This window comes from Psammomys obesus, unplaced genomic scaffold, assembly GCF_907164565.1.
Source record: "Psammomys obesus unplaced genomic scaffold, mPsaObe1.curated_primary_1811, whole genome shotgun sequence".
NCBI classification, from domain to species: domain Eukaryota; kingdom Metazoa; phylum Chordata; class Mammalia; order Rodentia; family Muridae; genus Psammomys; species Psammomys obesus.
In genome coordinates this window covers 402,751-422,688 of record NW_026596057.1, presented here as the reverse complement: position 1 = coordinate 422,688, position 19,938 = coordinate 402,751, and the positions used below count along the sequence as shown (strand labels likewise).

General features: G+C 44.9%; 1 pseudogene; it reads left to right on the top strand.

Annotated features, from left to right (window-relative positions):
- Nucleotides 1–15,814: 15,814 nt before the first annotated feature.
- On the top strand, nt 15,815–16,047 carry LOC129689243 (ragulator complex protein LAMTOR4-like; annotated as a pseudogene).
- Nucleotides 16,048–19,938: the final 3,891 nt, after the last annotated feature.

The window sequence follows — 19,938 nt, the reverse complement described above, 5'->3', positions numbered from 1 at the left end:
AAGAAAGGCAGCGGCGGCGGCGGCGGCGGCGGCGGCGGAGCAGGGTGCCTGTCACGGAGACGCCGGATCGGCAGCCAGCCCGCGGCTCCTCCTGCGGGGCGGGCCCGGGCCGACTCCTCCCGCGCGCCAGAGCCCCGCCCGCCGCCGCCGCCGCCGCCGCGTCCGCCCCGCGCCGGGCGCCCCACGCGCACCCAGCAGGTGAAAGTCCCCGCAGCTCCGAGCCAGACCGGGGAACTTCGCCCTGGCCGGACCTCGGGACCGGACCGTGGCGAGCGCGGTCCGCTCAGCTGGTAGCAGCGAAACAGCAGCGCTTCGCGTTTGTTTTTGTTTTGTTTTGTTTTGTTTTGTTTTGAGAGCGGGAGAGGAGCGATATTTATTGTTTTTGTTTCCCAGAAAGGTCTGAGATCTGTCCCAGACACCCTTGGTCTGGGCTGCAATAGTTCTGAAATCCCTGCGAAACGCAAATAAGGGGGACTCTTTCCAGTGCTTTTTGTCCCTTTGGATGTGTGGCTTGCATTTGGGGGAGGGGGGTACAGCAGCGTGTCTTGGGGAAGCATTTAAATATTTAAAAGTCGTCAGCCTTGTAGAACTGGAGTAGGCTGAAAAGGGAGCACTGAAGGACATGAAATGCCAGAAAGGCCTTGTGCCCTTCTATAACTGACTATTGATTTTAAAAAAGGTTTCCAAAATTCCATGAGGTTTCTTAATAGTGAGCAAAGGAAGCGGCCATAGTCATAGAAGGATTTAGAGACCATATTCACTGTCTGTCAAATTTTCATAGATACAGCATTGTGTAACATTTTCCTCTGAGACTGAAACATTCCATCCTGCTGGGAAGCTCCTTAAACAGGAAGGTAAACAACTCCAAGTAACTTCAGGAAGTCCCTGAAACTGGGCAGCTCTTCTAAGCCCCTCGTCTGTAGTAAACAATAAAATCAGAGCATCTCAGATAATGTGAAGCTGAGCTGCAAAGAAGACTCTCCGAGGAGAAAAGCTCCTAAGAAGACTGAGGCCAGCAGCCGCCTGGAAGACACAGAAAACAGCCCAATGGCCTTCAAGGAGTTTAGATCAGGGTCATTTGGAAGGGACAGTCTCCAACCTGTTGAGCTGCCAGGGGCCTTCACAGTGTGCCCCAGGCTCCCAGCTTTTATGAGCTGTCACCCACTCTAGGGTGGGCCTTGGTGATGCAGCTGTCTTTGAGTCATTTGTTTCTGTAAGTAACCTCTCACCCGGATTCCTGTACATAACATCAGTAAAAGTCATTGGTTTAACCAAGCTGGACTTCAGTAGTGTCCATACTTTGGTCTGTAGTGAGTTTCCTACCTGGGATGAGTAGGAGTTTGCTGTGTCTCCCCAGGAAAAGGGTGTCGAGTACTCAACATTCAGATACAGAGTAGCTGCCATCTGCCTCTTCATGGGGCTCCAGACTCCCCAACAGCAACCAGCCCAGCTAGTATCAAAGCTGAGACCCCTGAGACAGACATGATCTGCTTTTGTTGTACTGACCTATTGTGATTGCTGTTATTGCCAACCTAACAAGGTCTAGAATCTCCTAGGAGAAAACCCTCCGATCTATCTGTGAGCGAGTCTCTATACTGGGTAACTGGGATGGGAAAATCCACCCTAATGGTGGCTGGCACCATTGTGCTGGCTGAGGTGAGAGGTGAGGTGTGCACCAGCCTTCATCTCTCGGCTTCCTGGCAGTGGCTGCACTGTGACCATTTGCCACTATGCTTTCCCCAGTGTGACAGACCACTAGACCACGCTGGAATGGTGAAGCCAAACAATCCCTCCTTCCTTAGGCCATGCTTTGTCCCGTATGTGATCTCAGCAACAAGAAAAGTAACAAGTATGTTTGTTTTGTTTGGTTTTGTCTTAGTTCAGGTTTGGATTTATTCACCAGTTAAGTCTACCACTGAGCCCTCTCTTTTTGTTTGAAAACTGTCTCCCTAAATTACCCAAGCTTGCCTTGAAACCTACAATCCTCCTGCCTCATCCTCTAAAGTGACAGGGATTACAGGCCTGCATCAACCAGGCCCAGAATAACCCGGCCTTTAATGTTCTGTGGACAAATCCGCCCAAACCATTCTTAGACCACTGTTTATTGCACAGGCTACCTTTGACATCTCCATGAAACACCCCCAAAGAAACCATTCTCTGTCATGTCAGTGATAAATTTATGCAAGCAAATACATTATTGCCCTGATGATATTTCTTATCTTGACTCCTAGGGTGAAAGTACAGCCACCCTTTGCTGTATACTGTTGTTCCCTGTCTGCAGAAATTTCCTTCAAGAGATAACATCTTTCTGGGCTATCTCCCTAAATAAAAGCAAGCCAATGACTAGGACAAATTAATCACATACATTATGCTGCGCCGACTTTATTATATTCGTAAATATTAGTAAGAGCCAAAAATAATTTGCACGGAGGAAATGCACCGGTAACCTTTTTATAAATACAAGACCCAGAGCTCTAATCAGGCATATTTGATTCTTTGAATGTCACCGTGGCTTTAATATGCATCAGAAATGCACTTTGTAAAACCTGGCACAGTAACTGAGAAACTTAAAGGCAAGAAGTTAAAGAACTGTTTTATTTACCTCTCATGTTCTACCCCAAATTAATAACGTTCCCTGACTCTAAGAGGCCTTTCCTTTTAGATTAACCTTAAACTCACTGGAGAGATGAATTTAGCAGAATTTCATAACTAAGACTGTAACACCTTGTGTCTAGACATGACACGAAAAGGCAAGAGGCCTGAAAGGTCTGTCGGGTCTCACATAGAGAATAGAAGAATAGAAGACACCCAATAATCATTTATGAGACTGGATAATAATATCGGCTAATATTCATTAGTTTTCTGGTGTATCTCCCACTGTCCTTAGCATCTTAACATTGCCTCACATGATATATGCATCAGCCCTGAAGTAACAGATTGCATGGCAAAACTAAAGCACAGAGAGGGTTCGCCACCTGCCAAGGTCACCCATACAAAGGAGAAGAGCCAGAATCCCATCCAGGTCAATCCTGTTTCAGAAGGTAGAGACTGACCTTGCAAAGCTTTTATTTGCAAAGAGAGACACATGTGAAATTCGAGGTTTACAGCCGGTTTCGATGCCTATTGTTGTCAGCCCGTGTTCGTCCTGTTTCAGAGAGATGGAATGTTCCAAAAAAGCAGAGCCTGTTCTGATTTGGCCTCTGCCTTCTATAACGTCAGCACCAGACAGGCCTGCAAACAGCCTTCTTTCAGAAAACAATGGACATCCACAGTGATTTCCTTTTTTAATATTTTTAAAGCGATACCAATATTTTTGTTAATACCTTAGAATACAACTGAATATTACCTCAGAATTTCCGAGTCCATTAAAAAAAAAAAAAAAAAAAGCAAATAAAAGCTTGATTTCTCTTGTTCTCTATTTTTCGGTTGTTTCAGTGTCTGTGTTTTTATTTTGAGATGGGCCTTCTCACTAGGTAGTCCAGACAGTATCTGCGTATACGACACCTTCAGTCTCAAAATTGCTTCAGTTTCAGAGCTGTGTCACCAGGCCTACCTTGTTTCAGCTTTTGAAGCAAGCTCTTGCTATGTAACCCAGACTGACTGGAACTCATGATTCTCCTGCCTCTAGCCTCACCAAATGCTATGGCTGCCACAAGGAACTCATTTGTATTAATATTATCTATGTATTTTCATGAAGAAGAAAATGTATTTATTTTCAGTGTGAGGGACCTAAATCAAGGCCTCATATACATTAGGCAAGCGCTGTTCCCCTGAGCTACACCTCCAGTCAACCCTTCTGTATTTTAATCATTACATATTAAAAGGTAATTTGAATTATGTTTCATTTATATAGAATTGCTTATTCATAAAAATACTCTCTTTGCTAACTTTGTCTAGTTATTTTGTTAAGATTTATTCATTTTTTCTATGTGTTTTGCCTGCATGTATGTATATGTACCATGATTGCATTTATTGCCCTGGGGCTGAAGTTACAGACAGTTGTAAACTGCCATGTGGGTGCTGGGAACCAAACCTGGGACCTCTGGAAGAACAGCCAGTGCTTTGAACCTTTGAACCATTGCTCCAGCCCCCTAACTTTGTTTAAAAATTAATTATAGAGTCTGTGTGATAGCAAATGCCAGTAATTCTAGTACACAGGAGGCTAAGAAGCTGAGGCAGGAGAGGGTCAAGAGGTCAAGGCCAGCCTGGGCTATGTTGCAAGACCATGGCTCAAAAAAAAAAAAAGTCAATTCCATTTACGCAGTGTAATACTACTCGGCTATTAAAAACAAGGAAATTATGAAATTTCCAAGCAAATGGATGGAACTAGAAAAAATCATCCTGAGTGAAGTAACCCAGACCCAGAAAGACACATGGCATATACTCACTTACAAGCAGATATTAGCAAATAACCATACTAAAATCCACAGACCTAAAGAAGCAAAAGAAAACAAGGAGGACCCAATGGAAGATGCTTAATTCCCATCAGAAGGGCAAATAAAATAGACACCAGAAGCCACTGAAATGAGGGAACAGGATAGGTGCCTCCCATAGATGTCTTCTGAAAGGATTTACCCAGCAGGGCATTGAAGTGCAGGGAGTGTTAGGAAAAGTAGGGGAATAGAAGGACACAGAGGGTCAGAAGCTCCACAAGGAGACCAACAAAGCCAACAAATCTGTGCAAGGTGGTCCAGCAGAGACTGATGCACCAACCAAGGGCCATGCATAGAGAGGACCTAGACCCCTGCTCGGAGGTAACTGATTGGCAGCTCAGTCCCCATGTGGGTCCCTGAGTAAGGGGAGCAAGGGTTACCTTTGACATGGATTCTGTTACCCACTCTTTGATCACTTCCCCCTGGCAGAGCAACCTTGCCAGGCCACAGAGGAAGAGGATCCAGGCAGAGATGAGACTTGATAGGCTAGGATCAGATAGAAGGGGAGGAGGGCTCCCTTTTCTGTGGTCTAGGGAAAAGGAAGAGGGAGGAAGAGGGAGGGAAGGTGAGACTAGGAGGAGATGAGGGAGGGGATACAATTGGGATATAAAGTAAGTAAGTTATAAAAAATGAAAAAGTGAGAAAAAAAAGAAGTAAAAATAAAGGACTGTAGAGATGGCTCAGTAGTTAAGAGCACTTGCTGCTTTTCCAGAGGACCTGGGTTCCATTACCAACACCCACATGATGGCTCACAACCACCTGCAACTCCAGTTCCAGGGGATCCGACACCCTTTTCTGGCTTTGGTGAGCATCCGGCATGGTAGTGCTTCCCAGACACACATGCAGGCGAAGCACCGCAACACATAAAAGTCAAATAAAAATTAAAAAAAAAAAAATCGAGCTAGGTGCACAGCTTTACTCCCAGTACTCAAGAGGCAGAGGCAGATGAGTCTCCATGAGTTCAAAGCCAGCCTAATCTGCAAAGTAAGTTCCGAGCCAACATAATAAGTAAGACCCTGCCTCAAAAAAAAACCCCAAAAAAACGTCCTTACCTGAAAGGAGCTGGGATTATAGTTTAGCAGCAGAACACTTGCCCAGCAGCTCAGTATTCGTATCAGTGATAAATAAACGAGTTGTGATTTCATAGCAAATCTAAATTTTTTATATAACATTGGAATTCAAAAACCGAACTTGCCCAAAACTTCTACTTTGTGGGGATATAGTTTAGGTTCACTCCCCAGGGCTACAAAAATAAACAGATAAACCTTGCTTTGACTTGCTAGTGGATTCTTACTAGGCCACACAAACTGCGTACTGTTCATATTGTCGTTTGACAGAAGAGGAAAGCCAGGCTAAGAAAAGGACATCTTTTGTACTGATGGAGAAGCAATAAGTCCCTGGAATCCTTGCATGAACACAGCCAACAAAAATGAAAAATGTGTTAGCTTACTAAATACTGCCCCAACACTGTGATGGTTAATCTTGGCTGTCTACTTGACTGCGTACGTACGGACTCAACCAAACCCCAGACAGGGCTTCTAGGCCCTATGTGTGAGGGATCCTCTTGATCAGATTATTTGAAGCAAGAAGACCCACCTGAAAACCGTGCTGCACCTCTGATGGCAGCCCAGATAAAAGGATACAGAAGAATGAAGCTTTTTTTTTTTTTCCTGCTTGCTTTCACCCTTTTGTTTTATTTTGTTGTTGTTGTTTGGTTTTGTTTTGTTTTTTGAGACAAAGCCTCTCTGTATAGTCCTGGCTGTCCTAGAACTCACTCTGTAGACCAGGCTGGCCTCAAACTCAGAGATCCACCTGCCTCTGCCTCTCGAGGGCTGTGTCATGACAGCCCAGCTTTGCTCTCACTCTTGTTGGCCAAATTCATCTGTCCTGTTGCCACAGCGTTCTTTCATCAATATTAGAACTAACTTCTTCAGGATTAGGCTGAAGACTAGCAACTCTCTAGACCTCTAGCATCGAACTGGGATCAAGCCTTATAGACTGAACAACTACCAGTGTGAGGCAGCCATTGTTGGACTAGTCAGGCTTCGTCCTGAAGTCAGAAAATAGCTTACTCTGAGCTAAATAGGAGTGACAAACACCAAGGAATGGGGACTGAAGTCTCCCCAAATGGCATGTTCTACCACGGAAGAGGTGGCATGAACTCATAGCCACAGAACAAAAGATCCTATATCAAAGCATACACCAATCACACTGGAATGGGGGTTTGGGGGAGGGCTTCATTGTGTCTCATGACTCCCCTGGGGAGATGTAAAAGACATGGCTATTCGCCAAAAATAGGGAGAAGCTCACAGATTAAGGCAAGATTCCTTGGGTTTGGTTTATTGGAACCTATCTCAGTTTCCTACCCCTTAGACACATGAGCGTTTCGAGGTTCTATGTTCTGGAGCAAGTAGACAGTGGTAGTTATAACATCAAGAGGGGGTCCTAGGGAGCTCTTGTGGCTTTCCCTCCCCTCCTCCAAGAAGAAAAAGTAACATCCTCATTTCCCTGTTCTTCAGTTCTATTCTGTCCCCATGATGGCTGCCACAGCCCCTGAAGGTCAGCATGGCTGCTCTGCTTCATGATGACCATGGGTCAGTCAAGCCCAGAGAAAGCATCCATGAGAAATCTCTGCAAATTCGCAAATTCTAGCTAGTTTTGTTTTTGTTTTTACAACAACAAGACTTAATTTTAGAATTTATCAAGCATAGAAAAAGCTTAAAATGTTCTAATCATCAGCTAGCTGTGATGGCTTCAGCCTGCAATCCCAGCATTTGAAATGCTAAGGCAGGAGGACTGTCATGAGTTCTAGTCCATCCTGGACCAGAGAGTGAGACCCTGTGTGGTAGTTTTAATGAGAAGTGTTCTCCATACACTCACGTATTTGAGGACATGGTCCCCTTTTGGTGTAGCTGTTTGGAGAGCTTACAGAATCTTCGGAAGGTTGAGGCTTGCCGGAACAAACAGTCGCTGGGACTGGCTTTGAGAGTTCACAGCCCGGCCCCACGCCCAGCTCTCTCTCTCTCATTTTCTCTCTCTCTCTCTCTCTCTCTCTCTCTCTCTCTCTCTCCTTGTGTTTGTGGTTCTCTCCATCTCTTGCTCCTGCAGCTTGCCGCCATCCCTCTACCATAATGGAGTCTTATTTCTCTGGTACCATAAACCCAATCAAACTCTTTCTTATGTGAGTTGCTTATGGTCATGGTATTTTATCTTAGCCGCAGAAGAGTAACTGATACACATGGATGGATAGAGCAAAGCAAATTATGATATACATAAAATATCATACACCGACAGCATATTCTTCCCACCATTGGGTAATACTTAGGCTCAAAGGCGCAAATTATTTTTCAAAGTACCATTTCCTATTGAAACAGGATCTCACTACATTGCTCCGGTTTACCTTGAACTCCTGGTCAAGCACCTCCTAAGTGGCATTACTTTGGATGTAGGTAGTGCTGTACCTACATCCACAGTGCCATTTTACCTGACAGTGTTGGCAGGGAATCTAGAGCTAGAAATCATTAACCCATCTTAGAGGATGACAATGAATATATTCTGTGATTGGGGCTGGAGAGATAGCTCAATGGTTAGGAGTGCTTATTGCTCTCTCAGAGAATCCACAGGGCTGCGCAGAACTGCCTGTATGTCAAGGGCACCAGGTATGCATGTATGTATACATACATATATATATATATATATATATATATATATATATATATAATAAAATTACATAGATACAAAAAAATCTTTACTTAAAAGGTATTAAGTCATTTCCCTTTAGGAAAACACAGTTGCATAGTTAGTCAGGTGTGGTGGTACATACCTTTAATCCCAACACTTGGGAAGCAGAGCGAGCAAATCTTGTTAGTGTAAGGCTAGCGTGGTCTACATAGTGAATAGCCCAAGGTGGCTTTGCAGTTCTCAATAATCTTCCTGATAAATATGTGCTCCACCACACCCAAGAGGGTAATCTTTCTTATTGGGAAAGCATCTCACAGAGCAAAGACCATCCTAGACCAAACTTGGATTAGAAAGGGTTAGTAAGACAGTGTCTCACTATGTAGCTCTGGCTGGCTTGGAACTCATCATAAAACAAATGGCCAGGTATGAATGACTCATGACTATAACCTTTAGCATTAGAGAGACTGAGTCAACAAGTTCAAGGCCAGCCAGGGCTACTTAGTTGAGACCTTGTCAAAAAAAAAAAAAGAAAAAAAAAAAAAAAGGAAAGCAAGAAAGAAAGAGAAAATGTATCCTAAAGCTACCACAGACTGTGTTGGAGACTTATGTATTCTACCTGCAATACTACACCACCAATAATTTTGAAATGTGTCTCCTTCTACAAAAGTATGTGCGTATTCTGTTTTTATAAACCAAATATGCTGTCAAATCCACTTTCCTGATGGGAATGCCTTTGAGACACTTAGCTTTGCCCAATAGCCTGTGGGTCCAGGCCAAGTAAGAAGGGTGACGGCAATCTGAATGTGTATCAGGGAATACGTCTGGCTGGAGCATCTTCCTCCTGTAGTAACTTCCCACACACATCCCTGGACCACAAACATGCAGCACAAGAGCTGTGTATCAAAGGTTATGGCCCCTGGGTGCCATGGTGCGTATCTGTGGTCCCAGCAACTAAAGAGGCTAGAGAAAGTGGACTCCTAAGCCCCTGGGTCTGAGGTCAGCTGCATAACAGTGGTAAGGAATTAGGAGAGGTGAGAAAGGGGACAAAGTCTTAAGAATTTTGAGTTGAAAAATGAAGTTAAGTTCTTAGCATGTTTAGAATTCCATTCCTTGTGTAGGTTTATCCAATACTCTCTCATAGATAGTATAACCACCCCATGCTTTTCTAACTCACAAGTTTAATTTTCACACTAAACTTAATAATCCTGTTTCTTTGCCCCACTCTGTATTTCAATCAAGAAATCTTTTCTGATTCACTAGTTGGTGATCAATAACAGTAGCATACCTTTTATCAAGTGTCCCTGCTATAAGATTTTTCCACCAGTAGAAATCGTGCCCTTGATGAAAGTGACTTTGAAGTGCAGAAGGTGGCATGTTGTCCAAGCATAAAAGTGAAAGTCAGCATTTCTATATAGCATGATAAGGGAGAAAATCACTGGGGCCCCACAATCAAGTAAGGTTCAAAGAACAGGTCTGGCTTGAGTAGAGTTTGAAAGGGGGAAAGGAGTTTGATAACACAGCAGACATGGAGACAGGGTCTTCGGAGACATTAAATCTGTAAAATATCCTTAGGGGATTGTGGGAAGATATCAGGAAGATAACAGGAAGGAGGTTCTTCTGGGAGTAACTGGTGATAAAGCTGCTTGCTAGCTGCTGGAGACAGCCAGGGGGAGAGCTTCGGAACTTGGTTCGATGACTGTGTTTCATGAGAAGTGTCTGAACTGAGCTATGACCCAGAATGCTGTCACACACACACACACACCACTACCATTTTATTAGAGGAAGGAAGGAAGGAAGGAAGGAAGGAAGGAAGGAAGGAAGGAAGGAAGGAAGGAAGGAAGGAAGGGAAGGAAGGGAAGGGGAGAGAAGAGAAGGGAAGGGAAGGGAAGTGGAGAGGAGGGGAGGGAAGGGAAGGCATGTAGGGAGAGAGGGAAGGAAAGGAAGAGAGAAAAATAATATATATATATCCACTGGCCTTGCTTTTTTGTTTTAAAAAAAAACTGGAAGCTGTTGTCCTGGAAGGCAGCTCAAGGATACATTTGACAAACACGCACCAGGCTCTAGGTTCAATCCCCACAGCCACCACCATCACCGCTGACAACGGTTTTGACACTAAAGGAAATGAGTGGATTTTCAGTACAAAGAAGTTACAGAGTGGCCTGACAATTCTTGAGTTTGTCTTTTATATTTACAGATGAAAGCTGATGAAAAGACCATTTCGATCAGTTCAACTCATTATCTCAGACCTGAAAATATCTCTTCACTGCTTGCTTCCAGATAGCTCTTATTTTTGCTTTGATTCCATTGTAGCTTTGGGCTTTTTCTTTGACAAGTTGTGTTCTATTTGTGTGGTCAATTGTTTGGTGTATTTTTTAAATTGTCTAGACAAGCCTTGAACTCCTGGACTTGAGTTCAGAGGTGCATGCATGCCCCATGCCTGTCTCTATCCCCTGACTCACACACACACACACACACACACACACACACACACACACATACACACACCCCTTAACAAAGAATTTTCTTGTTTAGTTCCTCTGCTGAAGATTGATATTAAGGCCTCTACCTTCAGCCCTCTAAACTGCACTGTTCCTAAATCTGGAACTGTTTTCATTAGCTATCTATTTAAAACACAAGAAAAACCAGCTGCTAAATTTACAAAGTTGGGGCCTGTCTATTCCGCTGAATCTATCCAATGCATTGTACTGGATCTTCGTTTCTCTTTATAGAACCCACATTCTTCAGATGATACAAGGGTCGTAAAAAGACTGTAGGGACAATTGGGAATGTGATGGTAGTGCAGCACATAATATTTTATTTGAAGACTTCTCTTTGGCAATATAAAGCTTTTAGACAATTTAAATCTATTTTTGTTGCCCCTGCTGTTTTAATAGATAAATGGAACCATTGAGATAGCTCAGCAGGTAAAAAGACTTAACACTCAAGCCTGATGACCTGAGCTTGATCCCCAAAGTCTATGTAAAGGTAGGAGAGAACCAGCTCCACAGTGCTGTCTTTGGACCTGTACCCACGTGCCTCCTCCACCATTCACACACACACACACACACACACAGAGAGAGAGAGAGAGAGAGAGAGAGAGAGAGAGAGCAGGGTTTTAAATAGATGTATAAGTAAAGGACTTGAGTGATTTTCTTAGCACGTACAAAGCCCTGAATTTGATTCCGGCCACCACGAAAACTAACTAAATGAACAAACAGGCTTCCTCCAAACCACCTGAAACACACATATGAGAGTGCTAAAAAGAAAAAAAGAAGGCACTAACGGCGCAGTTCGGTGGTAGAGCGCTTCCTAGGATAAGTTCCTGGATTCCATCCCTGGCATGGTAAGTACTAATAAAACTTAAAAGCAAACAAGAAAGGAAGGGACAGGTGTGCAGTCCGACCAGCTGTGTTCCCCCTTAGAGAGCCAGGGCCCCACTTCGGGCTTCTTGGGTTTTAAGAGCCCCGAGTGGTTACACAGGAACAGGTTCTGCTCCGCACACTCTGGTGTTATCTTTTCAACTTCACGCAAAGGTGGTGGCACAATATATGTTTCCACAGTTACAGGCACCTCAGGATAATCGGCCAACGGAGGCAGGCATTCAGATTCAGCCTTAGCAGTTTTCCATCATTAGCAGCTGCCTCATTCCCTTAAAAGGCCTTGTAATCTTTTTTATAAATCCCTTGACATCACCAGCTGGCCCCTCTCCACACCACTTGGAGCATTTTTCTTGCAATCACGCTGGAGAGGCCTCAGAATTTTCCACCTCTGTGAGCGATCTCCCCGTGCCATTCACTGGCTGAAGGCAACCTCTGTAACTTGAGCTTCATGTAGGTGATAACACATTCACTGCAGCCAAGTTTAATTCAAAACAAATGTTCCTCGTGTTCATACCTTTTCAGAAAAGCATCCCAGCCTAACTGCTAGGACAGTGAGGGTCCTAGGGTGAGTAGGATCTCCAAACCAAAATCTGATTGTCTACACTGGATACTGCAGCCCACATATCTCCCAGCGGCCCCCATCACCTTTCCTGAGATGACAACACAACAGCCATGGCTTCCTACATTGTGCATCTGCCAGACATCTGCCACACCCAGTAAGAGTCTTTACCAAGGTGGGATGGAATCAGCTAATGAATCAAATATCCGAGGTAGCAGAAGTTGCCATGGGTATACATTTTGACAAAAAGCAAGCGAAGAAGATAGATGATCAAAGCGCACTCCTTTCAGAACACGGAGGTATTTCCTGGACGTGTATTTATAGACCTGCGTTCACAGCACCATTACCCACCAGACCATTCCAAGAAGTAAAAAGCAACTAAGCTTGTCAATTGAAAGATGAATGGATAAATGGTGATGGCCACAATACATGGTGTCTACATGTAGCAGAGTTCTAGCTTAAAAAAAATAAATAAATAAAAGGAGGGAGATCTTGGAGGCTGCTTCAACATGGCTCCACCTTGAGGATTGAAGCTAAGTGCAATGACAGACACGCTATCATGCCCCTTAAATAAGGTACAGTTTAACGGGTACAAAATCTCTGCTCAGGATGATGAAGGTGTTTAAGAGATGGGCAGGGATGGGCCTATAAGAAGGCTCAGTAATTAAAGGCACATAGTGGATCTGAGTTCACCCTGGGCCACAAAAATAGAAGATAAACAAGCAGGCTGACAAGATGGTTGAGCAGATAAAAGTACTTGTCACCGAGCCTGACGACCAGAGTTTGACCCCTGCAACCTTCCTCGGAGAGGGGGAGAAGCAACTCCTGCAAGTTTTTCTCTGACCTCCACGCAGCATCATGGTACACACAAACACAATCAAGCCGTCAATGTAAAAATCAATACCTATTCTGCTGATGGGAAGAAACTTTCTGGCCAATCCTATTCTAATTGAGATAGTCTAGAAGTAAGCAAATGTGCACTATTTCGTGATGTTCAAGTTCTTCTGGAGACCAATAACAAACAAATATCACACTTGGGCATATTAAATTCACCCGAGACTCCATCTGAGGCCTGGGCAGTAGATACTCAAGGTGCCTTTATGGTTACTTCCATGGAAATTTTGACGGATTTTATTGCTTGAAGGATTACACAAAGCTGGTTTCAAGCTGAATTCCAAGGATAGGGCAAAAACTTCTTATATTTACCAGGTGCCTGGAGATCAGTGCTACCTCATTCTGCATGCATTTAGTGAGCGCCTACCAGATGCCGTTGTTATGTAAGACATCTGGAGACATAGTCAACAGATATCTGTTAGTTGCTGACTCTGCTCTGAACAATAAAAAGAAACAGATAATATAACTTCTCTTCTCAAGAAATTCACCTTGATCTAAACAAGGAGTTAAGACTGACATCATGCCCAGAGTTGACTAGTACATGCCTGTAATCCCAACACTAGGTAACTGAGGCAAGATTGCCATGAGTTTAAGCCCAGGCTGCATAGCAAGGCCCTGTCAAAATAACAAAAGAGGATTGGTAGCTAGCTATCCACATGGCACAGAAACAAAACAGAAAGAGAGTCAAAGCTAGGTCATTAGGAATGAGAGCAGAGGGACCGTCTACACCCTTTGATAGCAGCTGAGGGTGGAATGGTTGGGGATGGAGAAGCAGGGAAAGTGTCATGGAAGAAGCAGTCTTTGAGTCTAGCACTGAAGAAATATATTACTTCCATAAACCAGAACAGACGAGACCATCTGGACAGAGTGAAGAGCCAATCAGGCTGCTGTTATCAGTCCATTGCTTGAGGCCAGCGTACCCCAGTCACCTTCGCAGGTACGTTTTGACCTTTGCTCTACCAGATGAGCCCTGTTCAGTTGTCCTGTGAGCTCCTGGGCCTTTCCCAAGTTAACTCCAGACCTTGGTCAGAGAGGTTTACGGGGGCCTAAGTAGGCCTCACAACTCCCCTGATCCTTGCCCTCTGTCCTGTGACTCTACACACCTCGCCAGAGAAGGAAGGGAGTTTCACAAATGCCTTCCACTCTTATTTTAACCGATGGAGGGAAAGAGATAGGAAAATGTAGTTGTTCATTTTGAGATCAATTCTTTATAGGAAAAAAATGGCAGTGCTCTGGGCAAGCAAAGTCTAATGTGTCTGCATTTGTGCATGTAGACACACACACACACACACACAGAGACATACATACACAACACACTGTAAACACATATGGTGTAGACACACAGTGTAGACACATGTATACACATACTACAGACACACATTGCAGACACGTAAATGCTAGACACACTGTACACACACGTGCAATAGACAGACAGGCAGGCAAAGGGCAGACACACACACACACACACACACACGCACAGGATTCCAACAGCAAAAAAACTCTGCACAGACACACCTCAAGACGAAAGGATCAAATCGTGCATTTCACAGCACAAACCCCTCCTTGAGCTCTGAGGGACACATTCTGCTGACTCAGGGTTATTAATTAATATTTGCTTCTGTGGAGAAGAGAAATGGCTGCCCCACAAGGAGAGAAAGGAAAAGACAAGCACTGATAGGTGACGTCTGAGGAGACTCCCAGACCTTCCACTGCGCCGAAGAACAGAACAACAACAACAAAAAAGCCTTTATCTCACTTAGGCTCACAACACTGGATGCCAGAGATTGCTGAGCTGATTTAGAACGAAAACATACTAAGACTTCAGCTCATCCCATCATTTCCAACATCCACATGGCAGCTTTTGCTTGGATAGTACCTGGCTCACAATGGTACAGGGTCCGACAAAGCAGGTGGAATCACAGGCAAATCAAGATTGTGAGTTACTGTTGTATGTAGCTGCTCATTTTGTTTATTTGAGTTTAGGGTTTGTTTGTTTTTTTTAATTCCCTTTGTTGTTGTGTAAGTTTGTATGTTTATAATTTTCCATTTTAAAACGTTTTAAAGACAGGACCATGAACTGTCTCAGGAGGGAACAGTACCTGTCACCGAGGCTGAAAACCTGAGTTTGATCCCTGAAACCCACATGATAGAAAGAGATGACCGACTCCCACAAGTTGGCCCTAACACACACACACACACGCACACACACACACATAGACATATATACATATATAGAATGTGTCATATGTATGTGATGTATATACTGTGTTATTCACAACAACCAAAAAGTAAAAGCCATTCAAGTGTCTCTGAAAAGATAAATATAATGTGTTGTAGACACACAGTAAGACAAAGAATATTAACTAACTCTAAAAGTAAAAGAATTTGGGGGGCTAGAGAAATCACTCCAAGAATAACATTTTCTCTTGTAGAGGACCCAGGTTCAGTTCCCAGCACCCACATGTCAGCTCACAACCATCTGTAATTCTAGTTCCAGGGGATCAGACACCCTCTTCTGGCCTCTGTGGGCACCAGGCATGAATGTAGTACATGGAAATACATGCAGGCAAGACAACCAAACTCATAAAAATAGAATAATAAAAGATAAGAAAAAAGAAAAAGAAGAGAACTCTCAGCTGCACCTGGTGGTACAGGCCTAACATCCCAGCACTCAAGAGCAGAGACAAGAGGATTGTTGCAAGTTCAAGACCAGCCTGCAAGTTCCAAGCCAGCTAGTGCTACATAGTGAGGCTGTGTCTCAAAAACCTAAAAAAAGAAAAAGAGAAAGAAAGGAAGAAAGAAAGAAAGAAAGAAAGAAAGAAAGAAAGAAAGAAAGAAAGAAACTGGCACCTTTATAAACCTTGGGAATGCTGGGTATTAAACCGACCCAGGTACTTGACAATGATGAGCAAGCAGCCAGCACCATCTTGGAAGTGGTTATAGTCTGTGGCTTCTGGCTGTATCACAGCATGACACAAGTGTCTCCTTCAAGTGCCTGTCTGTGGTCTGTGGAGAACACATGTTTCTACTAACCCTGTCAGGACAGAGGGCGATTGTGGTAAAGAGGCAGATCCTGGGCCAGGAGCACATTGGCATCTGAGCTTGCAGAGCCCAAGGGCTGGAGAGTAGGCTGAGTCTGGGGCCCGTGGTGGGGAGGACTATGCCTTCTACCACTTTCTCAGCTTGTTGGAGCCACGGCCTTACATTCACTGCCCCATCCCCCAACACACAACTGAAGGTCAGATACTTGGGAGTTTTGTGCTATGCTGTGGGAACTCTAGCAAAGTGGATTTCCTTTTTTCTTTCCTGATAAACATGAATCTGATCTTCCAAAAAAGGAAAAAGCTAAGATAAATTTTGTTAAATATATTTTACCAAAATATATGCCTTAAGACAGTGACATCATGCGTCACTTATAAGTACATAGCTCTTAACTAATACTTGTCAAAGGAACATCATGACGGCATCAGTGGCACGCTTAGATGGGACCTGGAGACCGGGCCCATGAGGAGAGTGTTCACCTCGGACATGCAAGAAAGACCACCCAGTCTTTCAGAGATATATTTTAGGTGAGGGCTGTGCATTAGCTCACCAAGAGTATTAAAGCCCTACGCTCCATCCCAACCCTGCCTAAACCCTGGCATACTGGCACATGACTGTAATCCAGCTCTTGGGAGAGGGGTAGAGGTGGGATAATCGTGAGTAAGGTTGTCTTCAGCTACATAACAAGTCCAAGGCCACTGGACACGTAAAACCCCTCCTCAGCGTGTGTGCGCACAGCCCAGCCCCCAAACAATCAAACAAGACCCAGATGTAGCCGTTTGGTAATAGGGCCCACAGAATATCTCCTCCTAGGCCCTATGACTAGACTTGCCTATGAGTGTCTTCACCACCTGGCTCTTCATCTACAGTAATGTAGGTGGGGTTGCCCCGTGCTCCATAGAGGTGTTGATGGCCCTAATGGTTTTCTGGTCACCGCTGTTGGTCATCCCATAAGTTGTAGGAAACCAAACAAGGTTAAAGGAATTCTCCTGTGCAAAGCATGGAACTACAGACCATATACGTCGGCTTCCTTCGGCGACCCAACCCCCAGCCTATGACAAGTGATTTCTGACAGCTGGCCTACCATGCCAGACCGTAGGAGACAAGCGAAAGGATTCAAGCCCCACACGGAGTCTCTTGAGTCCACTTACAAACCCAGTTTGTCAGCACCTGCCATCACCCAAGAGAACTGGTTCTGGCCAGACCCCAGGAGTCTCTAAAACAGAGTCAAAGGAGTTCTGATTACGGTACTCCGACCCGTCCGCACTGCTTCTGCCTTTCATGGTGTCAACTACCCCTTACAAAAGGGTGTCAAAGCCCCCTTTTATCTCTCACCTCATCTGATCCTCATGAGCGCTTGTGAAGGAAAGTTGATCATGGTTTTTCCTGTGTAGACAACGAAACTGAGACCTGGGTGGATAATGAGATTTGTTGTTGTTGTTGTTTTGTTTTTCCAAGATCAGGTAAATGTAACAGTGGGCTCAAGTTTGGAGGCCAGCCCTGTATGTAGGTAGATGTAATGACAGTGGAGTCAAGTTCAGAGGCAGGCTGGCCCTGCGCGTCTACAGCAGCCTTTTCGGGCATTCCTTCCTTTAGTCCTCAGGTTCCATCACCTGCTCTGTGAACCTGTTTGCCCTTCCCTTTGTGGGAGGAGCCTTCTGGAAAGAGGAACAGCTGTGAAGCCAAGACCAAAAGAAACCTAAGTTGCCTCCATACGGCTCCCCTGGGACTGTGGTGAACGATATGCTGGGATGGCAAGGCCTTCTAGACAGGCTCCCAGAGGCCCCATTGCCCTTCCACTGACTCCATGGCTCTCTGAGCAATTTTCTTCTCCTAACATCATTCCTGCTTTGCTGGCCTATGTTCCACACAGCATCCTCACAAGGCAAGAAACCCAGTTTTCATGTTGTCCCCCGGCACAACGACAACCAAAGCCAGAATCTCACAACTCCTCCCCCGACCCCCCGTCCTGTGATGTGCTGCTCATAGCACATTGCCCACATGCTCTCTTGAGTCCTTTGCGATGCCCTGGATTCTAAGCCCAACCTGTGCACAGACTTAATCTGGGGCAATGACCGGGGTGCCCTGCTTGCCTGCACATTCGCCTGGCACGGAAGCAAGTATTCCCTCCTAAGGTCTGTGCCTATGTGTTCCTTTTCCATCCTCAGCTGGGGCCAGCCCTACAGCACTGGCTTGTTTTCATTTGCTTGACTCGACTCATTCATTCACTCGGGAGCAATGCTGTATACACGAGTTTTCCCTTTTCACGACAATGAGTCGCTGCGGGGCAGAGCATCATCATGTGTGACTCAGGTGTGAAGAGAAAGATCAGCTGTGACCAATGCCCGTGTTTCCAGGGAGCTGGGAGTGAGACGGCAGCCCTGGGCATGCTACAATTGTACTGTGTTCCACTGAGGTCTTCCAAGCTCTCCACCCTTACTCTAGCTCCTGGGGTTTATATTCGTCTATCGTCACTGTAGCTGTCACTCTTCTATCCCAGCCATCTTTTGCCATAACTGATTTCTAGTTATGCTGAGAGCGTGCCCAGGACAGGCGCGCTTTCAAAGGCTTCAGGAAACAAGGATCTGTGCTGTTTCGATCATTTGCCGGTATTCCTCACTGTCACTATCTTTAAAAACGTATTGGTGCCCAGGACCTTCTTTGTGCTAAACCACTGTCCCACCGAGCTGTGCCTCTAGACCTCTTTTGTGCTTTTTCTTTTGAGAGCAGGTCTTAACCAAGTTGCCTCAGTTGGCCTTATGCTTGTAAGCTTCCTGCCTCAGCCTCCCGAGCAGCTGGAACTCCAGGCCTGCTCCACCAAGCTTGGCTTTCCTTATTACTTAGGGGATTGGAAGCACTACATTTGAAGAGTGATCCACTGACTGTGGGGATGGCTTTAGAGGCCTAGCGCCTCTAAAGTGTAACTGACCTCACAGTTACACAGCTGACTGCAGCCTGGTCTCCTCAAGCACTACTTCAGTGACCGACTCTGTAAGGCCGAACAGTCTCTGGTGCCCTCAAGGGGCAAAACTGAGAAGTGAAGAACTCAGACAAGATCTGCATAGAACAATGGTTCTCAGCCTTCCCGAAGCCATGGTCCTTTAACACAGTTCCTCATGTTGTGGTGACCCCCAACCATAAAATTATTTTTGTTGCTACCTCATAACTGTAATTCTGCTACTGTTATGAATCTTAATGTAAATACGTATTTTTCAATGCTCCTGGGTGACCCCACCCCCAAAGGAATCGGAAACCCACTGCTGGTTTAGAGGTATTTGAGTCTGGTTATTATCAGTGTGTGATGTTTTTTATTTACATGTTTTTTTTTAAATAAAGTTTATTAAGCTTTTTAGAAAAGGAATAAAATGATGACTCAGGGACCTGCTCCATCCAGCTATCCCCTCCCGCAGTATTCAGTCAGGTGACTGTTTTCCAGGGAGGAGAAAACTTAGTCCCCCTCAGGCCATCAGCATGCCTCACCTTTGCTCAGAGTTTCGGGGGCGGGGGGGGGGGGGCCTTAGTCACCTGATTCCCTTTGCATGCACTGGTCACTGCAACTGGATTCTCTGGCTGGGCAGCTGTTTGCCGTCGGGGATTCTTAATGTTTGGAAGGATCATAAAAGGTAGACATTGAAGTTTTGATGTGAGAAATGAGAAGGCAAAACATTATTTGTCATAAAATACTATTCTTTCAGTCTGAGGATACAGCTCAATTGAAGGCCTAGGTTAGGAAGCCTCGGGTTCTGTTGCTAGTACCATAGAAACTGGGTGTGGCGGCTCAGGCCTGTAGTCCAAGAACTGGGGACATAGGGGCAGGGGGATCAGAAATGAAAATTTATACTTAGCTAATAACAAATTCAAGGTCCCAACCTGGGACACATGAGACCCTATCTCAAGGTGGATAGATAAACAGGTAGGTAGGTGGGGAGGTGAGCAGGCGGCCAGACAG